Genomic DNA, 14,843 nt, shown 5'->3' with positions numbered 1-14,843 from the left:
GCTAGCAGTTCTAGTAGGACCAACTAGATCCATATGAAGTAATTGCAAAGGCTTTGATGTAGACACAATATCTTTAGAACTAAAGGAGTTTCTAGTTTGTTAAATTTTTGACACGAATCGCATAAATGATCTTTAGTGTAGTTGAGTTTTGGCAATCCTATTACAAGATCATGTCTTGCTAGTTTTTCAATTAAGCGCATACTAGCATGCCCAAGCTTCTTGTGCCACATCCACGGATCTTCTCCCATTGATGCCAGACATATATGACCTTTAGGATTTTTGACAGAGTCCAAGGTGTACACATTTTTGTTTCTACTTCCAGGAAGAATTTTTATCCCAGAGGAGTTTTCTATGACACAACCTGATTTACTAAATCTTATCTCAAGATCTGAATCACATAGCTGACTTACACTTAACAGGTTATACTTAAGTCCCTTTACCAACCAAACATTTGAAATATCACAAGAATTATCAAAAGTAATATTACCAATACTTATTACCGTTCCAGTTGAGTTGTCTCCAAAAGTTACCAATCCTCCATCAAAGTCAGCGACTGATTTGAATAGACTTTTGTCGCCTGTCATATGTCTTGAACACGCACTATCTAGATACCATTTTCCCTTTTTTCTTTTCTTGTGGTGTTCCTGCAAGACAAATTTTTTTACTCTTGTTTAGGTACCCAAGAGTTCTTGGGTCCTTGATGGTTAGTCTCAAAACATTTAATTTTCTTGGGTTTCCATATCCAACCAGGTGCAGTTGAAAATCGAAATCCACAGTTATGATAGTTATGGCCGAGTTTTCCACAGCAAAAACATGTTTGAAAAGGTTTTCCTTCCACCTTATAGGGATCGGTTGATCTATGTATTCCAGGCTTCCTTTCATTCCACTTAGAGGTTCTAGTCGACTTATTAGTGTTTAAGGAAACAGTTTTCTTTCCTTTAAAACTGTTAGTCATTTGTAAGGCCTTTTTCTCAGTGGACTTATTTGTGTAAGTTGACTGGTTTGACTTGACATAGTTATGGTTGGAAGGTTTCAGTGAAATATCTAATTTAGATTGTAAAACATAAACTTCATTTTGAATCGAATTTTTTTCTTTTTCGCAAATTTCTAATCTTGATTCCCATTCTTTTTTCTCTCTTTTCAGTTTTCTATATTCATCAAAGACATTGTTTAGGTCTATAAGAGTTTGATCTAATAATTCTTGAGTTTCTTCACATTTAGAGCAGGAATTAGAACTTACCTTACTGCTACCTTCGAGAGCCATGAAACATACATTTTCAGCTTCTTCATCAGAAATTTCATCTTCACTCCAACTGCTGAAAGCTCTTTGTTTTTGATAACTTCTAGTTGGTTTCTTTCTTGTCTCAGGACATTCAGATGCAATATGGCCATATTTTCCACATTCATAACACTTTCCTTCATTCTTTTGCTGTCCAGTGGAAGTCTTACCTTTTCTAAAGTTCGAGCTTCCTTTTCTGTTATTTCTTGATCTTGTCATGGCTTCTATCACATGCCTAGAAATCATAGACCCTTCTTCTTCTTTAAAGTCATCATCAGATTCTTCAACTTGAGCCTTGAAGGCGACCACTTTCTTCTTTTCGTCATTCTGGTATCTTTGTATGTGATTCTTTTTAAAAGCTATTAGATTTCCTCTTAACTAATTATAGGTGAACTTATCCATATTTCCATCTTCAAGAACAATTGCTTTGGTTTCCCAAGTTTTTGGCAGACTTCTAACAAGCTTTCTAACTTGTTGTGAGTTGGTATAGGTTACTCCAAGGGATTTGAGTTCTCCAATGATCTTGCTGAATCTTGTGAACATTGATTCGATGTTCTCATCGTCTTTGAGTTCTCAATTTTTGTTTCTCTTACTTTTGATGTTCCTTCATAAGTGACCTCAAGTTTATCCCACATTTCTTTGGCAGTGTCACAATTTGAAATTTTTGCATACTCTTCTCCACTTACTGCACAATAGAGCAAAGCTATTGCCCTTGCATTTATTTGCAGTGTCTCTTGTTGTTCTTTAGTAATGTCATGTGACTCTAGATCAATTGTTGAAGTTTCTGCATCTTCCTTGTTTTCAGTGTCGGCTCTGGGATTAGGTTTAGGTCCTTTTTTAATCACAACCCAGGCTTGATAATCAGTTGACTGCACAAAGATTTTAAACCTTTCCTTCCAGTGGCAATAGTGTTCACCGTTAAAATATGGTGGTCTTGTTGTGGAGTGCCCATCTTGCAATATCGCTCCAGGAATTTGATATCCAGCCATTTGATCGTTTCTCACGTGCGGTTAAGCAACTGAAAGTGAGAAGTTCCTACGTCTACACTCAAATCACTCTTATTCTTTTTTATACAAAGCCTCACAAACTGTAACTCTCCTTTCTTTTTTGTTACACTAAAAATCACTCAGACTAACAATGTTTGTTTAAAAGTAAAGCAGAGCACTTGAGGGAATGAGACTAAGCATAAGTCTTGTGCTTGTGAAGCAGCCCTTTTACAGCGTTGTTAGGCTCTTCACGCAGAGAGATCAACCCAAGGGATTTGATCCTTAGAAATAGAATTAACGATCCTATTTCCAAGAATAAGGCTGAACTGTTGCTGCTTTCCTTGTACATTGAGGCAGTACTATCAATCATCACGATTGTTACACTCCATGAGATATTTCTTTTAATGTTGGAGATGGCCTTTCCTTCCTTGAAACGATTTGATACTGCTGGAATATTCTTTCTTTAATGTTGCAGATATCTTTCCTTTGTTGAACGATTTTGTACTGCTGGAGAGTACTACTGTTAGCCACGTTAGGGCTGGAAATCTTCACTTGAGTGAGCCCAGCTCGTTGGGGCTGTTTTGTGGGCTCCCATCTTGTTGGGACTGTTTTGTGGGCTCACATATATTTCTTGTGTGATTCAATTACTATACCTGCACAAGTAAAATTGTCATCATAAAAACTTGACACTAACAACGTGATGTTGCAACAGCAGGATATTTTGAACCGCTTAGAACATCTGATAATGATATAAGATCATATCACAATAAAGTATAAGAGGATTCTTGTTTCAAATCAATAACTATTTAGCAGTTATTGATAACAATAGTTAAATTGGCTTGATTTCTGTTAGGGGTGTTACTCACTTGATACTGTTTGTAAAAGAAAAAGTGAAAGTGCAATATCTTGAATGGACTATACTTGTGCACTGTCAAAATGTATTGAACAAGATCAACCAGTAATGCATCGAGTACAATTAAGCTAAATTTCAAATGTGCTATGTCGAATATTACGAGGATTAACACTGGAATATAGCGATAACTTGAGGACCAAACAAATAATTTTCCCTCATTCTAAATATTATTCAACATATATTTATGCTAATTATTATTTTGCGAAGCAGGAGATAAGTAAAGCAAGCTTTGAAAGCTCTCTTGTTCTCCTCTCCAATTCATGAAGTTTTTCTTGAGCAGTAGCTAATTCAGTACTTGACCTTAAAAATCAATTGGATGATGATTGTTAAAGGAAAAACAACGTACTCTGCAGAGTTTCTTTCTGTAGCTCATCCCTTACCTGTTACTACGTAATATAAGCCAGGAATAGTGAAAATCTTTTATAGGAAAATACTACATTAGGTAGGCGTTTGGCCATGAAAATCAAATATTTTTCACTTTATTTGATATTTTGGAGTTGGAGTTGTGTTTGGCTATAGTTTTTGCAAAGAATATTTGGTTGTTTGAATGTATTGAAACTTAAAAGTGAAAAAAGTGAAGAAAAAAAAAAAGGTGAAAATACGTTTTTTGGTGTTTCCCAAATTCCAAATACAACATTAAGTTGTATTTGAAATTTTCATGGCCAAACGTTGATTTCCAAATAAAGTGAAAGCATTTTCCGAAAAAAAGTAAAAAAGATTCATGGCCAAACGGTAAAGGACTATTTTGCAGGTGTCAAAGTTTTGTTCCTAACAAAGATGTTACCAACAGGGTAGAGCACTATACACTACAAAATCAAGCGAGCATATCAGAATTGCACCTACACTACAACTGAATACAAAATCTGCAAAAATATGAGGTTAAGCTGAATGTAGTGTTAATGTCTGGCAAGATTTCAACAGTAGGCATACACAACCACAAAAGTCTTACAGGTCAGACTCCTCCATTAATTATCCTGTAGAAACTCGTGAGTACCCTTTATTGAGGTTCTTAATTGAGCAATACATATGTGAACTTGCTAGCTTTTCCTTTTTTAATACGAATATTTAATTTACCCTGTAAACTATTGGAAAGAACATTGCTCAATTTTGCCGTTGACACCTTGTTTGGATGGTTGTTAGTTGTTACTCATTGTTAATTGTTTTATACTCCCTCCGGTTTACTTGGTTGTTTGACTTGACACACCCTTACCAACACACTCCTTAACAAGAAGTAATAAATAACATAAATTTTTTATAATATTGCCCCTAATTATTATAAGACATCTAAATATTGAGAAATGAATTAAGGGCGGCTCAACGAAATCGATGGCCTAAAATCAAATCTGAAAAAGAGGCCTTAAATATAGTTGAATAGAATATTATGTATTTTTTTTTCTTTTTGTTTTGTAACAATGGTGTGGTGTACTTATCATCTTGTGGGTAGGTTGACCATTCACTCACTTAGTTATATCCCACCATCAAAGATATTTGACAACTCTACTTATCGAGGCTTCACGTCTTTATAAGAAATATCCACAGTTAAGATAATATTTTTATAAATATTAATCATCTAATGCTCTAAATTTTGTACTACGAACAACAACAACTACATACTTAGAGTGATTCCAGAAATGGGGTCTTAAAATTTCGTACTACATAATAATGTTAAAATAATTTCATGCATTTCAAATAGTTCGAGTTTATTTTGAATTGAAAAAGATGACTTGATTCACTCTTTAAGAAATTATCAACTCTATAAAATACTACAAGAGACTAATTTTTTTTATTATCAATATCGTCATCAAATTTGTTTCCCGCATATTACATGTTTATTATGAAATTCAAGTAATTATTTAAATAAAATATATCGCATTCTAAAAAATAAGCATAATTTTAATATATTTTTAATAACACTAATTTATAATTTTATATGAGTACAATGCTTTTTTTTTTTTTTTTTGAAAACGAGTACAATTTTTATTAAATATTAACCGTAATAGATTGGGGCCCTCAATTAGGGGAGGCCTAAAGCAATTGCTTAAGGGGCTTCACCCCTGAACCGTCGTTGGAATTAATATTACTTAATAAAAGAATAAATAGATATTAAATTATAAATATCTCTTCGATTTTTCAAACTGGACATTCTGACCTACAACACCTCGTTCTCCTTCTAGATTGCCTCGACTCCTTAAGTCTTGGCCCGGAGACATCCCTCAAGGACTCGGACATCCGCTTCAAGAGCGAATACTCGCTCCACCATACTAATCAGTGAGTCCTGAGTTTGGCTGCATTTTCCTTTCCACTCCATCGACTTGAGTTTGGAGGAGATCGGCCTGTTGGCTGTGAGCTTGCTTTTCCACCTCCACTTGCTCGAGCTTGGCCTCAAGCTCTTCAATTTTTGAAAGTTTGGCCTCAGCGGCCAGCATCCGTTCCACGGCAGAGTCCTTCTCAGCCACAAATTCAGTTTTCTCCTCTATCATTCTCTGGAGCCCGTTTCCACAGAGAAGGTTGGCTTGGAAGGGGAAACAAATTTAGAATCCAGAAGGAAAAGGAAAAAATATTTGACAAAGGACAAAAGAGTTACCTGGGCTGCAACATGCATGCCAGCATTGATAAGGCACTCGGATGAGACTTTGTGCATCTTCCTTTGGTCTTTATTGGTGGCCATATGCTTCATGTAGTTGGCCACCCCAACGGGCTTTGCTAGGAGGTGGCACTTCGTTGGAACCATGAAAGAAATGCTTCGCAATCCAAAAGAGTCATCTACCGGGGCCGGGTATTGGTCCAACAGTTCCTTAGGGAGAGGAGATGATTGGCGGTTCTGAAAAGTCGATCTCCTTTGACGATCAAGGGATGAAGCTGGTTGTACGGGCGGTTCGGCTGGAGAAGGAGTGGCAGAAGTAGAAGAGGGAGAATTTAACGTTGTCGCACATGGAAATGCACGCTCCCCGACAAATGAAACAAAGGGAGCTCGGAATCGAGAGTCCATTCACTCCGCATGATCTAATCCTTCGAAGGGAATAGCATCCTCCCCGGAGAAAGTGATGGGGCCCTCAGGCCTGTTTCTTCTTTTACCCCTCTTTAAGGGTGTCACCTCTTCTTCTGGCCCCTCGTTGTCTAAGTCAAACACCAGGGATAAACCGGTGGTAACGGAGGGTAGGGTTTGTTCCTTGGGAAATCGAGGAGGATTCCTACTTGTTTCCCTAGAATCCTTGAGGGTGTTCTTCTTAGTCTATTTAGCCCTGGACCGGGAACTGGCATAGGGACCCGTGCGGGTTTGCTTCTGCTGTTTGGTTTGACTAATAGGGAGGCTCGCCTCGGCTGCATCAACCGACACTTCAATGGTTGGAGCGGTCTTGGGCAGACCTAGAACAGATTAACCAAAATAAGTTAGGAATTGGTCCTACGTATGAAAAATAGAGTGGAAATAGTCATGTTGTGAGAGGAGACAAGTTACCGTGGTTACTGGGTATCCAGTTACGGTTTATGGAGAGGTTATTTCATGTCCTGGACTCCGGAGTAAAGACATCCCGAATGCTCTAGATCCAATCAACTAATCTCTTAATCTCTAAGGGTTCCCACAGAGTAGCTGAGGACGTACGAATGAAGTTAGCAAAAGAAAAGTAATAAGAGAAAAGAGATTGATTTACCAGGAACATAGCGAAAGCTTACGAGTAGAGTTCCATCGGTCTGGCATGGGCTGGCTACTGATCGGAAGTAAATCAGCTGTGGCTATGACTACGAATCATTCTGTCCAACCTCTGTCATAGACATCATCGAGGCTGGTGAGGATGGGCTTTCTACCCCGTTTGGAAAAATTAATCACGCCTCCCCCGGGAGAACTTCGGGGAATAGAGACGGATTAAATGGTCGATGGTAAAATTCACACCGGCCAAGGTGGCGAAATATCGGAGGCTAGCCACCACCTTCCACATGGATGGGCCCACTTGGGCCAGACAAACCTTATAGCGCCTGCAAAAGTCCAGAATGACCGGGTCCACGGTCTCACTAATCTTCATCGACAACGGGTGTGTGTAAACATATGAATACCCTGTTCGGTGAGAAGTAATTCTTTCGTCCTCCCCGGGGACGATTACTTCTATTTTTGTCCATCTGCAGTCAACTTTCACAGTGGGTAAAAGCTCGGCCCCGATTCTGGACGGGAAGTCACTGCCTGGAGAGTCTCGGCCGCCGGCTTGGCCAGTAACAACGGCTTTTCCTTGGAGATCATTGTCGAAGTGCCAGTTCATTGGAATTATGGAACGCGCCGATGGGTTTTGCTTGGTGGCGATTTCATCGCTCTGATTCTGCTCGCTACCAAAAATTTGTGGCGATGACATCATGGCAGTGGAAGCGCCGACGGCATCAGAAATAGAGATAATGTTGGTTTTGTTAGAAGGAGTTTGCGGTGCTGACATGGTGAAACTTGAAAGAAAGGTTGCGAAAAGGTTTTTTGGAACGAATAATTGGCTAGAAAACTTTTCCGATGATCGAAATCAGGAGGAAGAAGGTAGCATTGCAGAAAGCTTTTGGTGAGATGTGCACTGTATGCAAAGTAACGATATGAAGATCCAGATCGTTTATAATGGAAGCAAAATCTCAATGAAAGTTGCGGAGAACATATACTCAATTTCTTAAGAAAAGATTTGGTGAGGAACCGAAGAAATGAATATAAAGGATTAGAACACACAATAAAATGGTACCAATGTTTGTATCCCGCAGACAAGTAAGGTAAGCATATAATGTATTAATTATGGTTCGGAGTAATCTTGGATAGTCATTCAAAGAACAACTCAGTTCTGTCCTGTTTTAAATTTTGTAAATCTGAAATGCAACGTGTTTCCCGTTCCCTGTTATTTGCTTATGTCACTTTTTTTTTTTTTTTTTTTTGCTTTTGCTGTTAGATCCATAAATAATTCAAAAACCTGATTTTTTCCGAATTTGATATGAGATTTCTTACTTTCTTTACTTATGCAGAGTCCCACCCATATTTACCCAAAATCGAGTATATGTTCTGTGCAACTTCCGTGGACTTTTGGTTACATGGAGTTTGATAGAAGTAGGGTCTCTTTTTTTAGTTAGACTTTTTGTTTCGCGTCGGGTTAGTCCGAAAACGGATACATATGGGTGGGTCTTTTTAATCGGTCCAGTGTTTTTAATTTCTGTCAATAAGAAGTTATCACGTGGAATTTAAATAGTAATATTTTTAATTCAGTGGTTATTGTTATTCAAAAGGCACAAGTGAGCAAAAATGTTGGTCAAAACAAAAACCCATCGGTAAGAAATGCTTATATTATATTGAAAATTAGCTACTCGGCTCTTAAAAGGATATGAATCCTTCCATTAGCGAGAAAAACCAATACAATCTTAATAGTGTATATGAAATTAATTGTCAGAGCATCCATTAGCTATTGCTCTAAAAGGATTTATCTAGTATGTGAAGTTTATAATTTTCACTTTGTACATGATCATGCATCTTTACTTCCCATTAGGTTCAATCTAACATAGCTAATGGGTTCTGTTTGATCGTATAATGTGATTAGGGAAATAAGAACAAGGATTTGCGTTAAAAGGGTTCTGGGTAGGTCAGGTCTGGGTCGGATTTCAATTTTATTTGGTACGCGTTTTAATTTTATTTGGGCTCGTTTATTTGGCGACGTGGACCTCTAATTGGAGGCCACATGTCAAATCTGATTTTTTGAAAACTAGTCGTATGAGTTGTTAACGGCAAGTGGTATGAATGAGCCGTTTCGGTCACCACGATGGCATAAATGAGTCCAACTATTAATGAGTGGAATAAAAAAGTCATTTCGAAAAGTTCGATGGCATATTTGAGCTTTTTCTCCCACTGCATAGTAATAGCAGTTCAGATTTGTCTACTTCAGTACTGACTTTGTCCCCCTCAAAGTTATATTGAACTCAACTTTTAGCAACGAAACATGAATTCTTACAAAGCTGAAATCATAAATGGCAATGCACCTAGAACAGGAAGACACTTTTAGCAACGAAACATGAATTCTTACAAAGCTGAAATCATAAATGGCAATGCACCTAGAACAGGAAGACACTTTTAGCAACGAAACATGAATTCTTACAAAGCTGAAATCATAAATGCACAACGTTAGTCGGTATAAAAGAAAAGATGAGTGAAAAGTAAACAACATATGTAAAGCAATACTATATATAGAGCATGTTTGGATGTGCTTATACCTATAAACTAAAAAAAATAAGTTGGGGTAGTCTAACTTATTTTTTTTGGCTTATAAGCTGTTTTCAGCTTATAAGCTGCTTTAGATAAGCTAAGTCAAATGGGCCCAATTATTTTTTTGAACTTATTTTAAGCACAAAATGACTTTAAGCTGGTCAGTCAAACACTCAAAAAAGCTGAAAACAGCTTATAAGCAACTTATAAACCAATCCAAACGGGCTCATAGTTCTTTCCTTTTATGTTCACTCAATCGAACCCTTATAGATTGCCCTTCATAAACATTAGTAATGTATTTACAACTTCAAGTTAAATATCTGAAAGAACCTAAAATAGTCGTTACATGCAATTTACAAACCACTAAGCAGCTTGATCGTCTTCATTATTGAGAAACTCATGAAGAGCAGAAATTTCTTACAAAGTTAAAAATGTCATATAAAGAACGAAATCAGAGGTTGGTTATTATCATGGTAGCTGACCAAACAATTGGCCCGTCTAGCTCAGTTGGTAGAGCGCAAGGCTCTTAACCTTGTGGTCGTGGGTTCGAGCCCCACGGTGGGCGCAATATTTTAAGCAAATCTTTTTGGCATTCTTGTTCTAAAGCTTTAATTAGTAGATCTGCAATATTTTGAGAAAAGAAAAAAAAAAATAAAATGGCATATACCTTTTTGGCATTTATACATTTTTTTTGGCATATACTAAGCAAATACATTCACAAATTCTTATTCAGTGGTCACATCAAGGTCGATGAGAAATTATTGAAGTGTTGAAGCTAATTATGGCAGTATGGGACCTTTTATTTTCCAAGTAGATAAAGATCTACTCCTGTAATTTCTCAGAAGCTATAAGAACAAAATAAATAGAAGTAAAATATATGTAGAGACGATACTAATTGAGATTTTTTTTAGCAGTTATTGATACTTATATATGAGCTCGTTGACATTTTCGATCCCGAACACGAATAAAGGAGAGGATTGTGAGGCCAACATCTAGCATAAAACTTGTTAATTCATTACGAAAATATGAAATGAGTTTAAATAAAGAAGTTGAGATTCATATAGCCGAACTTATTTGGCATTAGGATGTAGTTAATGTTATTATTGTGTTGCAGTGTTGGTATACTTACATTAAGTTTGACGTATGACATGTTACTATTTAAGTTAATTATATGTTAATGTATGTATGCATGTGTGTGTATATATATACACATCCAATAAATTGCACTCTAATTAATATTGATTATGTTCAGGAACATTTAATATTAAGTGTAAGATGAGAAAAATTTAATTAATTCTATTTTAATTTTATAAATTGACCACTATGCGAGCCCTAAAATTCAGTCCCACATGGTTAAACAGATTCTGAAATTGAAGTAATGACAGTACAGACACATTATTCTATGGATTCAATTAAATCAGTATTTTAACAAAGGATATATATATATACATTTTGTTAAAAATTACTATATCAAGCTTATTATAAAATACTAAATATGATAATTATATTGAATTTAAATATATATTTTTTGAATATAATAAATCAGTCATAAAGTTGTTAAATAAATTAAAATTGTGAATTTCCATAGTATCATTTGGAGAAGTGGTTGTCCTATCACACCCCTCTCTGCCTTACACGTACACATGCAGCTCCAACAATCCACGTGCCTCATAAAACAACAGCAAATGGGAAATTTAAGGATATGATAACGATAAAAAATATTATTTGTCTCAATTTATCGGACAGTGTCTATTAGAGTACGAAATTTAAAAATAATGAATTTTTAAAATAATTTATAATCTAAAATATATTATAGATATTTGTATTAATTTAAATCATCTTAGTAAGAATCTAGCACAGAAGTTAAGAGTTAAGACCACAAATCAATGGAACCAGAAAGACCAAGGTGAAGTGGGAGCAAGAAAACTAAGGAGCAATCTCTTTCTTGAAAGAAAAATAAAACAGATTTGACTCGATATACTTGAGATGGAGGTAGAATTTTAACTTTTGAGTTGTGAATTTTAGAACGACGACTTTAAGTATAAATAATTAAGTTCTAAATTTAATATTTACACATATTCAATGAATTTCTTAACACAAATATATTAGTTGAGCAAAAATTAATGAGTTTGATTGAATCTATATAGCTCTGAATATAACTTAACATATAGTAAAATTTAATATCAATAATTTGTACTTAATATGTGTTGCTAAATCTCTACTCGGAAAGAAATACATGTAATAACGAACGTTGTTTGATTCCAAGCTTTTCTTTCACTACTTTTAGAAAAAAATCATCGGAGAGGGAAGATAACTCATTTATGATTTCAGTCGAAAAGATTGGTAAAAGAAGTTAGATTAAAATTTAATTAAATTGTTTTTAAATAAAAAATGTTGGTCCATCCGTTTTAATTTATGTGACATTTTATTTTTCGAGAGTCAATTGGATTAATTTTTAAATTTAAATTGAGCTAGATCAACTTATTATTTTAAAATTAAATTTTAGATATTCAAAAACTATACAAAAATATCATAAATTATAAATTTTCTTATGTTAATATGATGAAAAATTTATTATAATATTTATTAAATTTGCATAATTTAAATTTCGAGAAGTAAAAATTGCCATGTAAAAATTATTACTGTAGGACAGAGTCACAGAGGAAGTACTCCGTATTATTTTTGAAGACTAAAAATGAGAGTACGACAGTACGTATATAATTCTTTTTTTGGGTACAATTACACTCAAATGGCAACACTCGGAGTACTCTTATTCCAGCCACAATAGATTCCCTTGTCAGTGCATTTATTTCTCCCCATGAACTCCATCCTACTTTTGTCTTCACTGAACCCGTCAACCGGTCCGGTTTTACCGGTTCAAACCGGTAACCGGACCGGTAATCGGAATCGGAACTGGTTGAACCGGTTTATCGTTTATTTTGTACCGGAATCGATTAAACCGGTAAAACCGAAACCGGTAAATCGGTGGAATTTAATTTATTTTTTTTTTAGTTTGTAGCCGTTGCGGATTGGGCCCAAATTGGACCGTTGGGCAACGGTCCATTTGCAAAAATGACCGTTGCCAAACGGTCCCCAACTCTTTTTCTCCCCCCAAACCCCCCAAACTTTTTTTTAACACTTTAACCCATCCCCGACCCCTATATAAACCCCTCTTCATTTTCATTTTAATCCACACCAATTTACTCTTCTCTTTCTCTCAAATCTCAATCTCTCAATTATAGTTACTTTGCAACAATTAGCCACTTTAAATTTCTCTCAAATAAATATTATAAAGTCTTATTATAGTTTTCAATTATTAATTTTGTAATTATAATATTGTTGGTGGAGTTGGTGATTTTGCAACAATCCGAAGTAGCTTTGGTGGATTTGCAATTATAGCTGCCTTCACTTTGTTGGAAATTAGTCCGGCAATTTGGTACCTTCGTTCCAACTCTATCTTTATTTTTCGCAATTTAATTTGTTGCAATTCATTTTCTTGTGATTTATTTGAGTGTGATTTAAATTAATTCTATTTAATAATGGCGAAGAGATTTAGACGTGGTGCCGGTAGTAGTGGTATTGTTAGGCGTGGGCTTAATGAGGAAACATTTGTGGAAGAAACACCTAATTTAGGTATTGATATTGGTGGAAATAATCCACTTTTAAATCATGAGGCAATGCAACAACATTATATCGACACTTTTAATGAAATTGATGATGATGATGAAACACAACCCCCCGAAAATCTCATAGGAGATACATGTCCTGCACAATCACATACACAAGACAAACCTCCTAGAACTCGTAAGTCAACCGCTAAAATTTGAAAATTTATGACTAAGGATAGGGAAAGCCAAACAGCTAAATGTACCCTATGTGGACAAATATTTACTTTTAAGCAAGAAACTATTAAGGATGGTGGAACGGGTACACTAAATGGTCATATGAGAAAGAAACATATGGATGTTTGGGGAGAGCAAATGCGTTCAAATGTGGGGGGTATTCAAATGATGATAGACCCACGAACCGGTAAATTTTTTAAGTATGACAAGAAAAAAGAGCGTGTAGAAATAGCTAAAATGGTAGCTTATGATTGTTTACCATTTTCCTTTCCTTCGGGTTTGGGGTTTGTTACTTACATTCAACGTTGTTATAATCCGTTATTTGAGGGTATTCCTAGAAGTACTTGTAGAGCGGATGTTATAGATTTGTATAAAAAATATAGATTTTATTTGCGCCATGTATTTAATTTTTTAAATTGTAATGTTTCTCTTACAGCTGATTTGAGTCTTAGTCTTAACAAGTTAGATCTTTTTGCTATTACATGTCATTGGGTTGATGACAACTGGATTATGCAAAAAAGAATTATAGTTTTTTTATATGATGAAGAAAAAGGTCGTCGCGATGGAAAATTTTTAGCGGGTTCAATGTCTACTATTATGAGATTTTTTAACATTTATAGAAAAACACTTTGTATTGCTTTAGATAATGCTTCTAATAATACAAAGGCGATTGGTCTTTTAAAAAGAGAACTAAACCCTCCGCTAAGAAATATTTTTCATGTAAGATGTAGTTGCCACATTTTAAACTTAATTGTTAAAGATGGTCTTGTGCGTTTTGACGATTCTATTAAAAAAGTTAGAGATGCGGTTGCGTTTCTTTTTTGTAATGCTAATAGAGGAAGAATTAGAGATTTTAAGAATGCTTGTGTGAAAAATAACCTTAGACCTAGAAAAATTCAAGTAGAAATTGAGACTAGGTGGAACTACACTTACATTATGCTACAACAATCATATGAGTATAGGATTCCCATACAACAAGTTCACAACAAATATAATATTAATAGTGATGATTGGTTAAATTTTACGGATTGGGAAGATGTTAAGGAATGTCTTGAACTCTTAGAAAATTTTCATAATGCAACTCTTGCTTTTTCTAGATAATTCTATCCCACGGTAACCGAAATTTTAGCCTACTTAGCGGAAATAGCTAGAGTTTTACAAAAGTATAAATATAAACCCGGTTATCAAGCGGCTATTTTTGATATGACAACAAAATTTAAGAAGTATTTTTTTCCCATCCCAACTTTATTTATATTGGGTTCTCTTTTAAATCCTTGTTTAAAAGTGTCTTATACTAAAGCATTGGTTGGTCAAATTTATACATTTTTAGAAATTGAAGAGGGAGTTCAACCATCTTTAGCTGAAGCCGAAACCGCTATTGATGACGAGTTTAGAAAAATTTTTACTCATTATTCTAATTTGGAAGAACATGCTACACCCGTTGCTCCATGCCCTACTACTTCTCAAAGTAGCAAAAAGGGCTTGTCGGGTTTAAAAGTTTTACATTTACATCCAACTCCTTCTTGTAATGCAAACTTTGATAAATATCACTTTTATTTGATGCAGCCAAATGTGGATATCAAGGAACTAGATGAGCTAGACGTCTTAGCATAGTGGAAGA

At 35.3% G+C, this 14,843-nt stretch overlaps 1 long non-coding RNA gene and 1 other non-coding gene across 2 annotated transcripts; one reads left to right on the top strand and one right to left on the bottom strand.

Annotated features, from left to right (window-relative positions):
* Positions 1–5,270: 5,270 nt before the first annotated feature.
* Positions 5,271–7,441, bottom strand: LOC132642271 (uncharacterized). The gene is made up of 4 exons (XR_009583079.1): positions 6,851–7,441; positions 6,636–6,767; positions 5,763–6,544; positions 5,271–5,690 (listed from the first exon to the last, which is right to left on the bottom strand). It is a non-coding gene; the product is annotated as an uncharacterized LOC132642271 (long non-coding RNA).
* A 2,431-nt stretch (positions 7,442–9,872) lies between these two features.
* On the top strand, positions 9,873–9,945 carry TRNAK-CUU (transfer RNA lysine (anticodon CUU)). The gene has a single exon. It is a non-coding gene; the product is annotated as a tRNA-Lys (tRNA).
* Positions 9,946–14,843: the final 4,898 nt, after the last annotated feature.

The sequence above is a fragment of the Lycium barbarum genome, chromosome 5 (genome assembly GCF_019175385.1).
Source record: "Lycium barbarum isolate Lr01 chromosome 5, ASM1917538v2, whole genome shotgun sequence".
Classification (NCBI taxonomy): Eukaryota; Viridiplantae; Streptophyta; class Magnoliopsida; order Solanales; family Solanaceae; genus Lycium; species Lycium barbarum.
The sequence above is the reverse complement of the archived record's forward strand: the minus strand, read 5'-3'. Positions and strand labels throughout refer to the sequence as shown.